Raw genomic sequence first — 20,562 nt, 5'->3', positions numbered from 1 at the left:
CAATCAAATGAAATGCTAACAGAAATCACCCGGTGCACCAATGTCTAAGAACCCTCGACAAGCTGCTCGTATAGAAGACATTTTTTAGTCTAACTAGGCCGTGTAACGTAGTGGATTTTTTCCTTTGACGTCATATGGAATAAATTCTTTAAATGAAATGCTAAAACAACTCGGTATAATAATGTTAATTAAACCTCGTAATGTGACTCGCATTTGTGATAAACTAGGTTCTGTGCACATAAGAAGAGGTATATACCAGGGTGACTCACTATCTCCACTCTGGTTCTGCCTAGCGATTAATCCTCTATCTACATTACTCCAAGACTCTACAAACGGTTTTAGGGTTGACACTAAATGTACAAAATGTGTGTCCCACATATTATACATGGATGATCTAAAGCTATATGCAGAAACCGAGCAAAAATTACACACCTTAATCAAAACGGTAAAATGCTTTAGTGACGATATCTGTATGTCTTTTGGCCTGGATAAGTGTGGCATCATAAGCATTAAAAAGGGCAAGGCAACGAACACCAACATTGAATTTGAAGGCATCGAGGAATTGAACTCCGCCTCTATTTATAAATATCTTGGAATAAACCAGAATGCCAAGATAAACCATAAGAAATTAAAAGAGGACTTTCTTGGCAAATATAGGCAAAGAGTTAATAAAATCCTCAACACCAAACTGTCTGGCAATAATCTCATCACTGCAATTAACAGCTGGGCCGTCCCTGTGCTCCTTTACACGTTCGGTGTGATCAAATGGACTGACACCGACCTACATGACATTGACAGACTCACTAGAAAATTACTAACCAAGTTTCGATGTCTACACCCCAAGTCCTCCACCATAAGGTTATACCTGCCCAGGAAGGATGGGGGTCGTGGATTGCAGAACATCTTCAAATTGTGTAAGATGCAAGTTTTAAAAATACGATCAAAACTGCTCGCCTCCAGCAATAAATTAGTTTCCTTCCTACGGAAATACGACTCCGATGCAACCCCTCTGAACCTACACAATGCTGATGTCAATATCGGTTTGGACGACGTAGGGCATGAGATTCGCCAATGGGAAGAAAAAACACTCCACGGAAAATTTCCGGCTTCATTACATGGGGACAACATCGACAAGGCTGCTTCCTTAACATGGCTCAAAGCAGGTCATCTCTACCCTGAAACAGAAGGCTTTGTTACAGCAATACAGGACAGAGTAATCAGGACAAAAAAATACGAGAAGCATATCCTGAAACTCAATGTTGTCGACAAATGCCGAAAATGTGGAAATGTGGGCGAGTCGATTGAACACATTATGGCAGGATGTCCAGCCCTATCAGAATCAGCCTACCTAGGTCGCCATAACCAAGTTGCAAAGTTAATACACCAACACCTGGCTTTGACGTACAAATTGATCGGTAAGGACACTCCCCCTTATTATAAATACTCTCCGCAAGAGGTTTCTCGAGTCTACTGAACATCTGCTGTACTGGGATAGGCCTATTCTGACCGACAAAACGGTAGATTTCAATCGCCCGGATCTGCTGTTCATCGATAAAAAAGAAAAAACCGCTACCATTATCGATATCGCCGTACCACTGTCTCATAATTTAAGAAAAACTGAGATAGAAAAACAAAGAAAATATGGGAACCTAGGCTTGGAGATTAAGCGTCTATGGAAATTGTCCAAAATAACAATATACCCCATTGTTATATCAACCGAGGGGATAATAACAACTGACCTCACAGACACCTTCAAGGCCCTTAACATTCCTAGGAACATCTTCGTTGCCTGTCAGAAGGCGGTACTGCTGCAGACCTGCCACATCACCAGAAAATTCCTCAGTGGAAACTGTTAAAGGGACTACGATGAATTTTGTTTCTCTTTAGCGAAACTCGACCCTGGCAGCGCCAGAGAATGACTACTCGTTCATTTCTAACATAATAATAATAATAATCTTTAAAATCCGTAAGGAAATTTATCTTACAATTTGTGCATTACACCAAACAAAAAACATTATAACTATAAGAAACCAAAGTGTACATTCACACCAGACTCACTCATAATTTACATGTGAAAAGTTTATACCAGATTGTTCTTATTTAATGATTTGATTGCCAGGGGAACATAAGAGTGTTTGTGTCTGTTTGTCTTTGCTATCGGTGTCTTGTATCTCTTTTGTGATGGTAAAATCACAAAATCCTGACACAAAGGGTGATTCTTTATTTCGAGGATCTTGTTAGCTTTTTTAGAGATGTTTGTCTCAAACAACTGCCCAAATGGGGTTTGTTTTTTGCCAATGATTTTGCCAGCAGCATTTAGGATTCTATAAAGTTTATTTTTATTTTTAATGCTCAGATTGCCATACCAGGCAGTGATATTGAAACTTAAAATATTGCAGATGTGAGCGTGATAAAACATAGCCAAGGCCTTTTCGCTAACATTAAACGAGGACAGTTTTCTTAGGAATCGTAATCTTTGCTGCCCTTTTTAGCTGATATAATCAGTATTTGCAGTAAAATTTAGTTCATTGTCTAGGATCTAGATCTAGATTTTTTTTTACACTAGAGCTAGATTTTTTACACTAGATCTAGATATACTTTTTTACACTAGAGCTAGATTTTTAAATCTAGATTTAGATTTAAGTTCTAGTTAAAATCATTGTAGAATCTAGATCTAGAATTTCTTGGCCTCGTTTAGAATGTTTGTTGTTTTACATGTTTCGGATGTTCCTTCAGAGTTGTAGTCCAAACCTCCAGCAGGACGAAGGGGATGGGAGCGGGCAGGGTTTGAACCTGGGACCATCGATGAATCCAAACGACAGTCCAGCGCGCAAACCGCACTACCAGACAGTCATGATTTAGACTAGATCAAGATCTATAATTTTAATTTCTAGACTTAAAGTGTAGATTTTTATTTCTAAAGTCTAGATTGTCAATATGTCAATATTGCAATGTTATAAAATACCAAAACTAATCTACTTATTTTAAAATTTAATATTGCGATTAGTCTATTAATTGATATCTAGTGTGTTTTTGTTTTACATAAATCTTATCTAAATTACATCTACATTATCCCAAATATATATTCTATATCTAGATCTAGTAGATAAAGATATTGAGAGTGCTAAACTAAAAGTTTAATTTAGGTAGATCTACATCCTCATTCTAGTTCCATTGAAATGAAAATGCTCAATACCAAAAGATTATCTAAAATCGCTCTTCTGACATATTATACATATCCGGTAGTTATATTAGGTATATGTAGGTATATTATTAATAATAGGCTATTATTTTGTAACCAGTTTGTCATTAGGTTAATAGCAATGCCTGGTCGTGCGGTTAGCGCGCAGGACTGATTATCTCTACGTTCTCGGTTTCATACCCTGCTTGATGCCATCCTCCGACGACCAGCGGGAGATGTTACATTACAATTTATTTTTTTTTACAACGCCAAATGAATCTTTGAAACATTATTACTTTTAATAATAAAAACAAAATCACGTCTTGAATATTCCTTGCGAATATGCGGATCCGACAGGGATCCGTCTCACACGGGGGCCGCCTCTGAGTTTGTGTGGCAACACAAACTCTCTTTGTAATCTTGTTTTATTTTGTAACTGTACATGAATTGTTCAACTTATTTTCCAATTTACCCCAGAGATGGGACAAACTGAAAGAAGCTGGAGGCTGGAGCCTGAAGATAAGGTTTTAACACAATCCTGACAGTTGGGATATATATCTTATCTGAAAGCCAATGAGGTTTCAGAGCCGGTAGAGGTACATCTGACATGATATTTGTTCTGGACAATTACAAGATAAATGCAAAGAGCAGAACTTAAACCTATACGCTGCCTTTGTGGACCTCATGAAGGCTTTCGACACGGTCAGTCGCGATGGTTTGTGGAGGATTTTGGCTAGGCTGGGATGCCCATCTACCTATCCATTCTCAGACAGTTTCACATGGGACAAAGAGGCCAGATCAGACACAATGGTGCCCTTTCTGATCACTTCCCAATAGAAAATGGCCTGAAGCAGGGCTGTGTACTTACTTCTACTCTATTCGCTATCTTCTTTAGCGTAATGCTGGGTAAAATGAGGCAGCGATTGCACGATGGCATCTATATCCGGTTTCGTTCTGACAGCAATGTGTTCAATCTTCGACGTCAACTATCCCATACAAAAACAAAGAAGATGGTCATAACGGAGCTTCTCTATGCCGATGATTGCGCCCTACTAGCTCACAATGAACATGATCTCCAGAACGCAGTAAACGAATTTGCATACACTGCCGCCTCTTTCGGTCTATCTATAAACCTCTGGAAAACAGAAATCATGTTACAGAAGTCACCCTTTAAAACATACTCAGCCCCCAAGGATCACCGTAAACGGACAGCCTCTTAGCGTGGTAGACTACTTCACATATCTAGGTAGTATAGTGTCAAATGACGCCTCACTTTCAAGGGAAGTTGATAACCGTCTGGCCAGGGCCAGTAGCGCTTTTGGACGCCTTCAGGCGAGAGTTGCCTGAACAGATCGCTCCGCCTGCCTACAAAAATTAGTGTCTACCAGGCGGTGGTTCTCTCAACCCTTCTGTGTGGCTCTGAGACATGGACACTATACAGGAAACATCTAAGACTTCTTGAGCGCTTCCACCAAAGATGCTTGCGCTCCATCATGGACATACGGTGGCAAGACCGCACTACAAACAGCGATGTCCTTGCAAACCCCTGTATGGACAGTATAGAGGGATTTCTTTTGGTCCGATAGTTACGCTGGGCAGGGCACGTATCCCGAATGGGAGACGAACATATGCCAAAGGCAGTCTTTTTGGTGAGCTAAAGGTGGTCGACGTAACAGAGGCGCCCCACTGAAATGCTTCAAAGACCAGCTTAGGCGTCAACTTTCCTTGGCTGACATAGAAGAGAGCACTTGGTTGTATGCGGCCTCCGAACGAGACAGCTGGAGGTCACTCACGAAGGCCGGGTCATACACATTTGAGACCAAAAGAAAATCTGCTGCCGAGGACAAACGCAGACGGCGAAAAGAAAATCTAAATCGACCGCCTGCGGACAATAGTTATGCTTGCCCTGAATGTGGCAAAATATGTAGGTCACAGCTGGGACTGCGCATCCACGGGAAATACTGCATTCCTCACTGATCTTCGGACTCGAAGACTAGCCTTATATATATATATATATATATATATATATAAGATTATTTTTTTTAAAAGTGTTTCTCAACCTTTGGCGAAAAAAAAAAAGAAAAAAAAACCCAGCCATGTTGAGGTTTTTCTCTTGACAGCTAAAGGATTTGGGGGAGCGCTGTAAGCTTACCAAGTGGGGTCTGACGCCAAAAGCGTTTTCTTGCATTCTTCACTGCAGAAACACATTCTCGTGACATCTACAGCTCATTATTCATCCTATTAAAAAATGACCGTTTGAAAATGTTTTACTTGAAAAATATTCTAATATGAATTTATAGGCCCATACTACTTTGCAAATAGAACCGATTTGTTCCTTGAAAAGATAATGTACCCCACATATTTCTGTGGTGGGTTTGGCACAGAAGAACTAAATAAATGACGAAGGCAACTCGTAGGACGATTTCAATCTATTACACACTAAAGACCTGCAGTCCTGCGAAATCACATGGTGTAGAACCAGGCACAAACAGGGAGTGGAGACCAAGTAGGTCCAGTAACGTACAGACACTACAGTGACAAGAGATGCCGGTAGAATGGGCAGTGTCCACGTTGTTCTGCCTTTTTAAGCGCGGACACAAGACGCCATCTAGGGGGAATAGTCACGTGGATATCGGGGTGGCCGGTGTGGCCTGAACATCCACTACATTTAGATTAAGACTTTGAGGATCGCCGCAGAAAAAAAATATTCAAAAAATAATTCGCCAATTAGATTGTTCTCAAAAGTTTTTGCATTTTTTAGGATTCAAGTATTTATTGTGAGTTATAATCTCAAATTTTTTTTTACAATAGAAAAATATCAGTATGAGTAAAAGTTCTATTAAGGTGACTAGGAACATAACAATGGGGCTAAGAACTCATCTCAATTGTTACTCTTATAATGAAAAATTTCGTATGAATTCTAAATTTTCCGAAACAAAGTCTCTCTTAAAATAACTAAGATAAATTCTGTCGCCATATTTGACTATCAATATATATATAATTCTCTTCATGGCACAAGAGTTTGGACACCACGTAAAGGAAAGATCACTCTTTTATTTCTGCAAGTCGGACGGGCTAGAGTTACCCTACGAAAAAATAAAAGAGGGTGGGAGAACAAGTAGTATTCACCCGTCACAAAAAAAGCAGAGCCGGACTTAACCGTTGTGGGGCCCTATGCGAAACGGATTTCGCGGGGCCAAATTTGTGTAGGGATACGGATAAAAGTAAAATTTAAGAGTTTGTATTAGAAAATAAATTCGTCTTAAAATTTCATTCATTCTTTACTACGTACAGAATTACTTAACGAGCCTTGCGTGTAGCGAAGTCATACAGTATATCATTATAATTCTGTTTCCTACATAGAACACGCTCAATAGCAAGAATTACCAAATGTTTCAATCTATCTTTGAGAATTGTTAACCTCAAGTAATTCTTCATTAGTTTGAGGCGCGAGAGACTTCTTTCACCAGATTACACAATTACGGGTAATGCATAATGACGTTTTTACTTATCGCGCGTAGGATTGAATGACACCCAAAATGACAAGTTTTGTCTATATATTTCTATATATGTCTATATATTTCATGAGATTTGTATGAATTTTCAAAAGATTTTTATAATTTCCGGAGATTTCCATTATATTTTCGTATATTTTGCAATTTCAGGAGATTTCCAGGAGCTCCTGGTAAATCAGGCGGCCGCAGGAAATCTATTATCTATATTTAGTAGATTCTTATATCTGAACACCGACTTTCGGGAACTAGGTCAAATTTTTATTTTATGTTTTTATTTGGTGACGGGTTAACTTACAAAAAAACTGAAAGCAGATTCTTATTCTGCAACTAAAGGACTATAAAAATAGCTGTTTTTATTAGAATTACCACTCATAGTCAAGATTTTATTTCAAAATAAAGTAGGTCACTTCATACTATACTATACTGAACGCAGTTTTTGTGCTTTTTCCTTCAGCGCACACTGAGCACCGTCAGTAAACACCACTATGTTATTGCTAATAAATTATATCTGTGTTAATTAAAAATTATTTAAATTGTATTAAAAGAAGTAGTATTTAAATTGTATTAAAAGAAGTAGATTCACTTCTGAAATATGTATTTATAGTATATTGCCTCACTGTCTGTCTGTCTGTCTGTCTGTCTGTCTGTCTGTCTCTCTCTCTCTCTCTCTCTCTCTCTCTCTATATATATATATATATATATATATATATATAATATATAATATATATATATATACTAGACATATATTACCCTCAGCCCGAGGGTTTTTTGTTTGCGTATAACTGTCAATGAGTCACTGAGAGTGGTTTGTAAACAATTAAACGAAATAATGATGTTATAAGTAAAGCGAATGCGTAAAAATGTAAAACTAGTATAAGTGAATGGTGCTATCAAAATAGCTAATCGACTTAAATCCATTTTTTTCAAATAAAAACATTTGCTTGTAGACCTACATATATCTGATCAAAATTAAATGAATAGACTTAATTTTGTATGTTCATGTGTTAAAGCATAAAGTAGATCTTGAGTTAGACATAGAGTCATAGATCTAGATCTAGAGTCATAGAGTTCATTTTGCATTTTGCGCATGCGTGACCTTTTTAATTAGATGTACGCGAATGAATGAAGCTATTAGAATAGATATATATCTTAACACGGCTTCGCAGCTTTAGGGCGAACGAATGCATGAAAAAATGCTTTAGAAAAAACAAATTTGAATGTTAATTTGATTAAAATATGAAATGAATGGACTATAATTCCTGTATTATAGTAGGCTATAAAACTATCTTTGCGAAGAGAAGTTATAACGTCTTAGAGTTTAATTAGACTTTTAGACCTAGGAATAGAAAGATGTGTAACATTACGGTATTGTCTAATGAAAGAATGCCCATCAGGAATTCTACATTCGCAGATATAATGAACGAATATATATGAAAAAAATAATGCTTTTGAAACACAAATTTGAAGGTTATTTTTTTATAAATAATGAAATCAATGGACAATATTTTGTATTGTCATCTGTCAAAGTAAAAAACTATCTGAGCAAAGTGTAGTTCTTAAAATTAGATCGAGATCTAGATCCTTTCGATCTTTTCTCATGTAAACATGGCCTAGATCGATGAAGTTATAATGCTTTCATAGAGCTGGTCAACTTTTTTGAGGGTCTTAAGTTTGTTTTAGGGCTACAAAACATACACCACGGTCTAAGTTAGTACCCAAGGAATATTTCTGTCAAGTTTTATCAACATTGGTCAAACCGTTTTGATTTCTATACGGGGACATACATATATACATACGCATTACTTTCTACTTTATATATATATATATGGTTTCAAAGATTGTCATGGCCAGAGGTGTCAGTGGGGTTAAGCTCCCACTGTCTATAAAATACTCCTAATGGCATGCGTCTCAAATAGCCTCTGACAACTAAGTCCAGCACCTGGCCTGCTCGTGTGGCTTAGATATTAAGCCCGGCGAAACTGCTCTTACAAACAGGTGAAGGGGTGAAGGCGGATACCTGGCGCCACAAAACCGGGAGCTTCGGGCAGATGGAGCTCGTCAGCCTAATAAGGCAGTTCATCTAGGAGAGGGGTACTCTGACTTAAAACCCCGCTGCCTTGCGGTACTAAGGCTTCAGGAGACAACCTCGAGGAGAAATCAGAAGTAAAGCCCCTTAGGCGTTGGGAGTATCAGCTATGAAATTCCGTCCGGCAGCTTCTGCAACTGAGTTGGTGCCAAATGTAATGCGATGCGTTCCTTTGGATCACATCAGCAAGGTCGAGAGAGGGATCATGAAGCATGGGCCACCCATGACCGCTTTATCCAATGCGCCCCGGAGAGGAAACTCTGGTGCTGCTGCAAAGCGGCTAAAACAACACGGGAGACAACAGTTACGGGTTATAAGTCCAACTTGATTGGCGTAATGTATGGACGCCACGGGTTGTCTCTAACTGTGGGAGAGGTCTTCGCGCCTCACTGATCAGCTACCGCCCGCCTCAACCTGGGCAGCCCCCAGTCAGTTAGGTGCTGATCCGCCACAGCCTGCCTGCTCTAATGGGAGCTTAGATCTTAGTTTAAAACGACAAGTAGGCTGGAAACTTGCACCAAGCAACAAAAGAAGAAAAATAAAAATGAAAATAAAAATCCCTGTCATGCGACTGGCCACTTGGAATGTCAGGACAATGTGTCCTGGTCTCACTGATGATCTTAGGCAGATCGACGACGCAAGGAAGACGGCAGTCATAAACTACGAGCTAAAAAGGCTACATATTGACATTACAGCCCTGCAAGAAACCCGACTGGCCGAAAACGGCATGCTCGCGAGACTGACTACACTTTCTTTTGGAAAGGGAAAGCACAGGATGAGACTCGAATACATGGTGTGGGCTTTGCTGTCAAGAACAGTCTTCTTCCCATGATAGTCCCTCCAGTTGGTGGCTCGGAACGGCTACTAAGCATAAGTATGATGACAGCATTTGTAAAAGTCACACTAATTAGGGCCTATGCCCCCACACTATGCTCGCTTCAGGAGGACAAAGACAAATTCTATGAAGACCTCAAAGAAGCCATTGCAAACATTCCTCAAAAAGAACATATGATCCTTCTAGGTGACTTCAATGCCAGAGCAGGATCAGATCACACTACCTGGCCAGACTGCCTTGGGCTTTTTGGAATCGAAAAGATGAATGAGAAAGGACAAAGACTGCTTGAATTCTGCACATACCATATGCTCTGCATTACCAACACATCTGTGGCATTTTACGTCTCGAGAGACGATCTTTTCCCTTTGCAACTTCTTGTGTGACTAAAGAGGCCAATCCTTGATACACAGCTGCGATCGCAGGTTGGGCATATATAATCACCAGGCGCCGTTGCATTTTCACCCTTCTTTCTGCTTCTGTTGTGTATGACATCTGCAATCTGTGACCCTTCCTTTATGCTCTCTCTCTATGTGGATCTGTCCAGTGCCACCTCTTCCCAGTTGCCAGTGTCGATTTTGAAGAGCTTCATGTCGCGTTTGCATACATCCGTATAACGTAAGAGTGGGCGACCAGCGGCTCTCCTGCCTTCTATTAGATCCCCATACAGGATGTCCTGTGGAAGTCGACCTACTGGCATTCTACGAACGTGGCCAAGCCAGCCAAGGCGTCTGCTGCTGATAACAGAGCGGATGTCCTGGCATCCTGCTCTATGTAGCACTTCCTCATTGGTTATCTTATCTTGCCACCTTATTTTAAAGATCCGCCTTAGGCATCGGAGGTGGAAGACATTCAGCTTTTTTTCCTGCCATGAGTAGGTTGACCATGTTTCACTTCCGTACAGCAAGGTGCTCAACACACAGGTCCGGTAGACTAGGGTTTTGGTACTGCTAGTCAGCAATATGTTGTCCCAGACTGTTTTCTGCAACCGTGACATGGTGGCCATTGCCTTGGCTATCCTGTTGTTTATGTCTTTATCCAGTAGAGTGTTGTTGGATATGATGGAGCCAAGGTAACAAAAGTGATCAACAACTTCTAGTGGTTGGCCATTAATGCTTACTTGAGGTGCAGTGTTTGTGTTTTGGACAAGTATCTTAGTCTTGCTTTGACTGATGTTTAAGCCGAACTTCTGGCAAGCAGCAGATAGTTTGTCAAACATGGACTGTAGCTGAATATCAGAATCATCCACAATAGCTGCATCATCAGCATACAGGAGTTCCCTGACGAGTAGCTTCCTAACCTTGGTTTTTGCCCGCAGCCTTGATACATTAAATAGTTTTCCAGAGGATCTTGTATGGAGAAACACACCTTCGTTTATGTCGCTGTACGCATAATGCAGTAGACAGGAGAAGAATATGCCAAACAGAGTAGGTGCGAGCACACATCCCTGCTTGACACCACTGCAAACCTCAAAAGGTGCTGATTGGGCTCCATTGAATTTGACAGTACATTTAGTTTCCTCTTGAAAACACTCAATTAACTTCAGTAGTTTGGGAGGGCAACCTATTTTCCTCAGGAGTTTGAAAAGGCCACTTCTGCTGACCATGTCAAAAGCTTTAGTCAGATCAACAAAAACAATGTAAAGGGGTCTGTCTCTCTCTCTAAATTTCTCCTGCAGTAGTTGTAGAGAAGATATCATGTCTATAGTGGATCTACCACTCCTGAATCCACACTGAGACTCTGGGTATACTCTAGAAGCTATCACTTGCAGCCTGGATAGTGCCACTCTAGCAAAGATTTTGCCCACTATACTGAGGAGAGAGATACCCCTATAGTTGTTGCAGTCACTCCGATCCCCTTTGTTCTTGTATATTGTGACTATAGTTGCGTCACGCATGTCCTGTGGGACATGACCTGTTTCCCAACAGCGGCAGAGGAGAATATAGAGTTCAGGGAGCAGGAGTGATTCGTTGACTTTCACTACTTCCACTGGGATACCATCGCTCCCAGGAGATTTTCTATTCTTTAAGCAGTTAATTGCTTTTTTGAGGTCACTAAGGCTCGGAAGCTCATCTAGGTATTCCAGTACTGGAAGATCTGGTAGAGAAGCCAGGGCGACATCGTCTACTGTATTCTGTGTGGCATAGACTTCGAGGTAGTGTTCTGTCCATCGTTCTAGCTGCTTGGTTTGATCTGTAATTTTTTCTCCTGATTTGGATAGAAGGGGGGCAGGCTTAGACACTGTTGGACCCAGGGCCGCTTTAACGACATCAAATAGAGCTTTGCTATTTCCTGAGTGGAGACTGTCTTGGATTCTGTTGCAGGTATCCCTCCAAAAGTTGTTAGCACATTTTCTAGCAATTTGTTTCGCCTCTTTATTAGCACTTTTGAAGGCCTCCAAAGATTTTGGATTAGGCTTTGTCTTGTGAGCGAGGTGTGCAGATCGTTTTTTCTCGATGCAAGGTTCCATATGTGCTAGATTCGCCTCAAACCAGTCTACATTTTTGTGTTTTTGAGGCCCAAAGGCGGTGATTGCCGAACTGTAGATTACGTCTCTTAATTTCTCCCATCTGATAAAGATGTCTTCTTCATCACTTAAGGAGGGGATTGAACTGATTAGGAGCTCGCCAAAGAGTGCACACTTCTCTGGGTCACCTACATGGTTGACGTTAATTCGCCTAGATCTGGGTTGAGTGGAAGTGTAAGCCTTCTTGAGAAGTAGCTTGATTTTGCTTAGCACTAGTGAATGGTCTGAGTTGCAGTCCGCACTATGGTATGAACGGGTGTGGATGACACTTTTCAGATCCATCCTTCGGGTGATGCAGAGGTCAAGCTGGTGCCACCTTTTATAGCGTGGGTGCTGCCAAGAGACTTTATGGCGTTCCTTGCCAGAGAAGAATGTATTAGTTACACACAGTTCATGAGAGCGACAGAACTCGAGTAGCCTTTGGCCATTGTCATTTATTTTGCCAACACCATGAGGTCCCAAGCATTTTGGCCATGCATCATTTCCATCACCAACACGGGCATTAAAGTCTCCATTTATATAGAGGTGCTCGGACTTTGGAATATTTTTAATTACGTCCTCTAGAGCTTGAAAGAATCTGTCTTTGTCCTCTTCCGGTGCAGCAAGGGTTGGTGAGTAAGCACAGATTATATTAACTTTGCCTTGCGGTGATGCAAATTTCATGTGTGCTACTCTTTCATTGCCAATGGGAAACATTGCAATGCAGGGGACGAGACTGTTTCTTATTGCGAAGCCTACGCCATGTTCTGGTTCTGGTTTTCCTTGCCAGTAGAATGTATAGTTGCTTTCTGTAAGAGATCCACTGTCTGCCAGTCTGGTTTCTTGCAGGCAGGCCACATCAATGTTTAGTCTGCTGAGTTCTCTGTCGATGATAGCTGTTTGTCGCATGTCGGTGACGAGTTCAGGGTCAGTATTGAAGCCGGGACACATTGTCCGTATGTTCCAGCTTGCTAAACGCATTAATGTTGAGGGTTTTCTTTTGATTTTATTTGCAGGTGCGGGTGAGCAACTTGCTTTTTGATTTTGTCTTAGCACCAAGCACCCAGTGGTGCGGCAAACTGTGGCGGGATAGCACTTTATTGTCCGAGGGCTGCTCGGCTTAAGGCAGGCAGTAGCTATCCAGTGAGGCTAAAAAGCCCCTCCTACCGTCAAGAGTGGTCCCTGGCGTTCCAGCTTACGCCAATCGGCTAGGAACTTATCACCGGTAACTACCACTCTCTACCTACACCTTCTTCAGGACAAAACCACAGCACTGTGTCTCATGGAGGCAGCCTAGGTTTTGGGAACTGGCACCAGCTGGATATGATACTGACATGGAAAAGGGACATTGGAAACATACAGCTGTCACGTAGCTTTCAAAGTGCGGAATGTGAAACTGATCATACTTTAGTGTCCTGCCGGACAAGACTGCTGCCAACTAAGATCCACACATCACAGGGAAAAAGAAAATCACGCATGAATACCACTAGCACAAAAAAATCCTGATCTTTGCACCGAATTTGAGAACAAATTAGAGGAAGCTTTTAAAAACTTCTCTATGACTGAGGTAGAAAAAAGCTGGACGTTTATGCGTGATACAATCTACCAAACATCATCACTGTCTTTGGAAACAAAACCAAGAAAAGCGAAGACTGTTTTGAAGCTAGTCTCCCAGAAATGGAAACTGCCACTACGAACAAGAGAGCAGCCATGCTAATCTACAAGAAGGATCCCATCCCAAGCAACTTAAAAAGGCTCAGAGCTGCACGTAACAATGCCCAAAGAGTAGCGAGACAGTGTGCTAACAAATACTGGCAGAAGCTATGCGAAGATATTCAATCTTGTGCCGACTGTGGTAACATAAGAGGACTATATGAGGGCATGAGAAAAGCCTTTGGACCTCACACCAGCAAGTGTGCTCCGCTCAAGTCAAAAGATGGCTAAATCATCAGCGATCGTGCGCTTCAAATGGAGCGATGGGTAAAACACTATGCAGAACTCTACCAGATTGAAAACGCCATCTCACCAAATGCTGTTTCCAACATCCCATCACTTCCAGTTTTGACGGAATTAGACAAAACGCCCTCGGTAAAGGAGCTGAACATAGCCATTGACATGCTTGCACATGGGAAAACACCTGGAGGAGTTGGCATTCCTGCTGAAGTCATTCAAGGCTGGAAAACATGCCCTAATCAAACCACTCCATGAACTGCTAAGCTTGTGCTGGGAACAAGGAATGGTCCCCCAGGAATTGAAAGACTCCAACATAGTTACAATTTATAAAAATAAAGGCGACCGCTCTGATTGTAACAATTACAGAGACATCTCACTGCTTAGCATAGTCGGAAAGGCTTTTGCTAGAGTATTACTAAAGCGATTACAGATCTTGTCAGAACGTGTTTATCCAGAGTCGCAGTGTGGCTTTAGGGCAGGTAGATCTACAACAGATATGATTTTCTCTCTGCGGCAGCTACAGGAGAAGAGCAGAGAACAAAAGCAGCCCCTCTTCATAGCATTTATTGATTTGACCAAGGCCTTTGACCTTGTTAGCAGAAGCGGTCTGTTTGCTGTAGCCTACTAGAGAGAATCGGCTGCCCAAATAAGTTAAGAAAACTAGTGTCCGCTTTTCACGAAAATATGCAGGGCACTGTTCAGTTTGAAAGTTCTTCCTCCAGGCCATTTTCCATTAAGAGCGGTGTAAAACAAGGATGTGTACTGGCCCCTACACTATTTGGCATCTTCTTCTCAGCTTTTAAATCCCTGGAAGACGGAATATATACCCATAGCAGATTCGATGGAAGGCTCTTTAACCTGGCACGTCTTAAAGCCAAAACGAAAAGGCGTCGTATCTTGATAAGGAAGCTGCTGTTTGCCGATGACGCGGCACTCGTATCTCACTCACAAGGAGGTCTACAGAAGCTAGTGAACGCCTTAGCAGCTGCTTGTCAAGAGTTTAGCCTTACTATAAGTCCTGGCACAAGACCTCGCAGAAATACCTATAGTACCTATTGGGAACCACACCCTTTCAGTGGTGCAGGAATTTACCTACTTGGGTTCAACAATTGTCAGTAACCTAGACTTAGACATCGAGCTGACAAAAAGGATAGGAAAAGCTACCACAGCATTGGCAAAACTCTCAAAGCGCGTCTGGGAAAATGGTAAATTGACCACAGCGACCAAAATCCTAGTCTACAACGCCTGTGTTGTGAGCACTCTCCTTTATGACAGTGAAAGCTGGTCAACATACATGTACCAGGAGCACAGATTGAATAGTTTCCACTTGCACTGCCTGAGACGCATAATGGGCATCTCTTGGAGGGATCATGTCTCCAATCAGGAAGTTTTGAGATTGGCCAATATGAACAGCATGTATGATCTCCTGACACAAAGAAGATTACGCTGGATTACGCTGGATCGGACATGTCACCCGCATGCCAGATGGTAGAATCCCGAAAGATATCTTATATGCTGAGCTTGTGGAAGGAGTCAGACCCAAGGACCGCCCAGGACTAACATATAGAGATGTCTTCAAGCGAGACATGAGAGCCACAGGCATCAGCGAAAGTATGTGGGAAAACATAGCCAAAGACCGGAGTGCATGGAGACAGACTGCGCGTGCTGGGACAACCCTCGCTGAGAACAAAGGAATTGAAGCGGCTTAATCAAGAGGTAAAAAAAGAAAGCTGCCCTGTCCGCTAGCCCTGAATCAGAGGCATACACATGTACGAATTGTGGCATAGTCTGCCGTTCTAGAATTGGCTTGATTAGCCACACCAGATTCTGCCCCGTCTCAAGATTAAGCCAAAACCAGTGACTCATTTGGGCGCATCCATTGCCTTTTGAGACAAAAGGAGCCATATAATATATATATATATATATATATATATATATATATATATATATATATCGTTTATAGTTTATTTATTTATATACCTGCTTATATGGTGCGCAAAGATGCACACGTTCAATATAATAAAGTATCGTTCTTCGCCTTGACACTAGTGGTTGTTGGTTGTTTATTGTTGACTGTGAACCTAGATCTTAAATTAACATGGTGACAGCGGTGTATTAATGATCAGAGGTAATGAATAATCAGTATATAAAGGTTTATTGTTTGCAATAATAAATAGGCAACATTTACAGGGCTACGCCGTGCAAAGGCAGCTAGAAATTTCCTTCCTGTACCCGAGCCGCTCGAGGTAGAAGGTAACATGGCCGCAAATTGGCAAAAGTTTCACCGGAGCTGGCGAAACTATGAGTTAGCCACCTAATTGTCGGAAGAATCAGAGGAGGTCAGAGTGGCCACCTTTCTAGCAATTATAGAAACAAAAGCCATGGACATATATGAAGGTCTAGAAATTGAGAAGAAAAAAGAAAGATGGAAGAAATAGTGAACAAATTTGAACGTTTTTGCATTGGAAAAACGAATGAAACTTATGAGCGCTATGTTTTCAATACTCGTGAACAACAAGAAGGCGAGGACATTGAAAAGTACATAACAAATCTGAGAAGACTAGCAAAAACGTGTAGGTTTGAACGCCTGGAAGATAGCTTGATTAGAGACAGAGTAGTTCTTGATGTTAGACATGAATGCCTCAAAATGAAATTGTTACAAGATAGTAGTCTCACATTGGAAAGGTGCAGAGACAATTGCAGAGCATACGAGACCGCCAACAAACAGTTGAGACAAATACAAGCCGACCCTCCAATCATTGAGAAAGTATCAACACCCTCAAGAACAAACATTCAGAAAGGTAAATGCAGGTATTGTGGAAGAATTCACGAATACATTAAGGAAAAGTGCCCTGCATGGGGTAAAATGTGCCTAGTGTGCAAGGGAAGACATCATTTTGTCGTTATGTGCACACAAAAAATTCAGCAGGTGTCACATAATATGTCTAACGATGAAAGACAGCTGCAATCGGACACAAGAGATGATGTCATGATGGTAAAAAATGAATGGGTGATGTTTTTGGAGAACCGCAAAACGAAAAGGATGACAGCAGTTATGACAGTGAATGGTCACCGTGTAAGGTTTCAAATGGATAGTGGAGCTGATGTAAACACCATCCAGGAAAAATACGTAAATAAGAATCAGATAGAAAAGGCAACGCAAAGATTACTAATGTGGAATAAGACTGAAATGAGACCCATAGGAAAAGCCACTCTAACGACGAGAAATGAGAAAACTAACGAAACATTTGAGGTGGAATATATAGTTGTACCAAATAATCTAGCATGCCTTCTAGGTCATGAAACTTTAACAAGAATGAAGTTAATCAAAGTCAATAAAGATAGGTTCATAGCATTAGTAGTGAATAACCAAGAAGAAGACTGTAGTCCAAAGTTTACTGGTGATTTGGGTGACTTAGGAGAAGTGTCTTTAAAGATTGATAGCAGCATTAAGCCCAAGGTTCTGCCATGTAGAAAGATCCTTATTGCTTTACAAGAAAGAGTTAAGGAGGAGTTAAAGACCCTAGTGCAGAGAGGAATCATAGAACCAGTGATAGAGCCTACAGAGTGGGTGAGTCAGATGGCAATTGTGGAAAAAGCTAATGGAAAAATTAGGATCTGCATAGATCCACAAGCCCTGAATAAAGTTTTACTAAGGGAATTCTATAATCTTGCTACTTTAGATGACATATTGGCAGATTTGAACGATGCCAAAATATTCAGCGAATTGGATGTGCAAGAAGCTTTCTGGCAAGTCAGACTAGACACAGCGTCATCTAATTTGACAGCAATGATAACCCCTTTTGGTAGATACAAATGGAAACGATTAGCTTTTGGTCTGAAAGTGAGTTCAGAAATTTTTCAGAGAAGATTAAATCTAGCACTAGAAGGACTGAAAGGCTGTTTCAATTACGTTGATGATATTATAGTGGTAGGAAGAGGAAGAACGAAAGAAGAAGCACTCAGAAATCATGATATTTACCTAAGAGAGCTGATGAAGAGATGTCAAGAAAAGAAGATTAAACTGAACCACGAAAAGTCTGTTTTTAGAACAGCTGAGATTAATTTTTTGGGTCATATTATTACAGAAGCAGGAATAAAACCAGACCCGAACAAAGTATCTGCGATTTTGAGTTTGAATGCTCCAAAAGATATTTCATCAGTCCGAAGATTCTGTGGCATGGTTCAATATCTTGCAAGATTTGTTCCAGATTTGTCGACAGATTTACAGCCCATAACAGAGTTGATCAGAAAGAACACACCATTTGTTTGGTCTGATCAATGCACACGAGCTTTCATCAAGATAAAACAGAAAATATCGACTTATGGCACATTGATATATTTTGACCCTAACAAAGAGCTTACATTACAAGCAGACAGTAGCCAAAATGGGTTGGGAGCAGCGTTATTACAAGATGGCAGTCCAATAGCATATGCTTCTAGATCATTAACTGATACTCAGAAAAGATGGGCACAGATTGAAAAAGAATTGTTACCAGTGGTTGTTGGTTTGGAACGTTTTGACCAGTATACGTATGGCAGGACAGTTATAGTTCAGAATGACCATAAACCACTGGAAAACATCCTTCAAAAACCACTCAGTTCTGCTCCGAGAAGGCTACAAAGTCTAATGATGCGTCTTTATCGTTACGATATCCAGTTTCAATATGTTAAAGGCGAAAATTTGTTCATAGCTGATACTTTGAGTAGAGACCCATCAGAGGAAAAGAGTGATATCCCTGATGTTTGTGTCAATACAGTCGGACTGGCAATACCAGATGCAGTGCTGGAGAAAGTCAGAATCGAGACAGAGAAAGATAGAACAATGCAAACACTTATTCAGTATATCCTAAATGGATGGCCAGACAAACATAATAGTTTACCTGAACTCAAACAATATTTTTCACTAAGAGACATGTTAACATACGAAGACGGACTCTTGTTGAAAGGAGAACAAATAATCATACCGATATCACTTCGCAAGGAAATAGAAGAAAAACTCCATGCAGCACATCTGGGAGTAGATTCAATGAAAAGAAGAGCAAAAGAAACAGTTTTCTGCCCTGGATTATCAGCTCGAGTAAAGGAAATAGCCCACTCATGTTATGTTTGTCAGAAAAATAAACCAGCAAACCAGAGAGAAGAATTAATACAGCACGAAATAGGTTCCAATCCGTGGGACAAGATTGGAATTGATTTATTCCAAATGTGTGACCAACAATATCTAGTTATAGTGGACTATTATTCAAATTTCATAGAGGTAGAAAACATGCAGTTGACAACAACACACGCAATTATAAAGAAACTGAAAGTTTTATTTGCAAGATATGGGGGTGCCCAAAGTCTGTATATCTGATAGCGTACCTCAGTTTACATCGGAATATTTTTCCAAATTTATGATGGAATGGGGAGTGACTCATTTGAAATCTTCTCCAGGACACCATCAATCCAATGGAAAGGCTGAGTCAGCAGTTAAAATTTTGAAGAACATAATGAAGAAATCTAGAGAATTAAAGTCAGATGCTTATGAAGCTCTTCTTTAATTTAGAAATACTCTAAGGCAAGACACAAAACTAAGCCCAGTTCAGATGTTTTTTGGTCGGATGACTCGAACACTGATACCAAACAAAAGGAGTAACATTAAGATTTCTACATGTCAAAAAAACATTATGAGAAGGAAAGAAAAACGTCAGATGAGTGTAAAAACATCTTAACCACTGGTGAAATATTTACAGACAAGAGCAAGCAAATGCACAGATGAGTCGAAAATAACTTCGAACTCTATGCAACAACAAGCTCATTCTCAACCTCTGCCCTTAACCCTATCTACCATCTATGTATATGTACCCATTACTCACAATGAATGAGCTAGACAAAGTACTATCCAGAATCAAAGTGCGGCTTTTGCTCAGGGAGGTCCACAATTGACATGATTTCCTCCATCCGTCAGTTAAACTTCAGTAAAAATTGTAGAGAGCAAAGATAGCTTTGTACATCGTGTTCATTGACCTAAAGCTTTCTGTCTAGTCACAGCAGAGAAAAGAGTCAGGAAACAGTTGAATAAAACAAAGAACACTCTGCAGGCATCACGGTAACACCCCTACAGTCTAGACAACAACAAAAAATAACATGATGAAGTTCGTAATGTTCTGCCAGTGTGAATCTTCCTGATCAATGAGTAGATAAGATACAAGAAACAGAATCAGATGGAAATATTGAACAAATTAAGAGAAACAATTATGAATAGATGGCCTAAAAGAAAGAAAGATATAGACAATATAATTAAACCTTATTTTGCTTTTGCTAATAAGTTGAAATTCAGCAATGTTATAATATTAAAAGAAGAAAGAACAGCTATTTGTAGCAATATGCGTCTAGAAATGAAGAAAAGGTGCACACAGGACATATGATGAAATGATAAGGAGAGCCCGACTAATGAAATACGAGAAATATTTTTACATTCTGTGTTATGCTTTCAGTCTATTGAAA

The sequence above is a fragment of the Biomphalaria glabrata genome, chromosome 17 (assembly GCF_947242115.1).
Source record: "Biomphalaria glabrata chromosome 17, xgBioGlab47.1, whole genome shotgun sequence".
Taxonomy (NCBI): Eukaryota; Metazoa; Mollusca; class Gastropoda; family Planorbidae; genus Biomphalaria; species Biomphalaria glabrata.
This window is presented reverse-complemented; position numbering follows the sequence as displayed.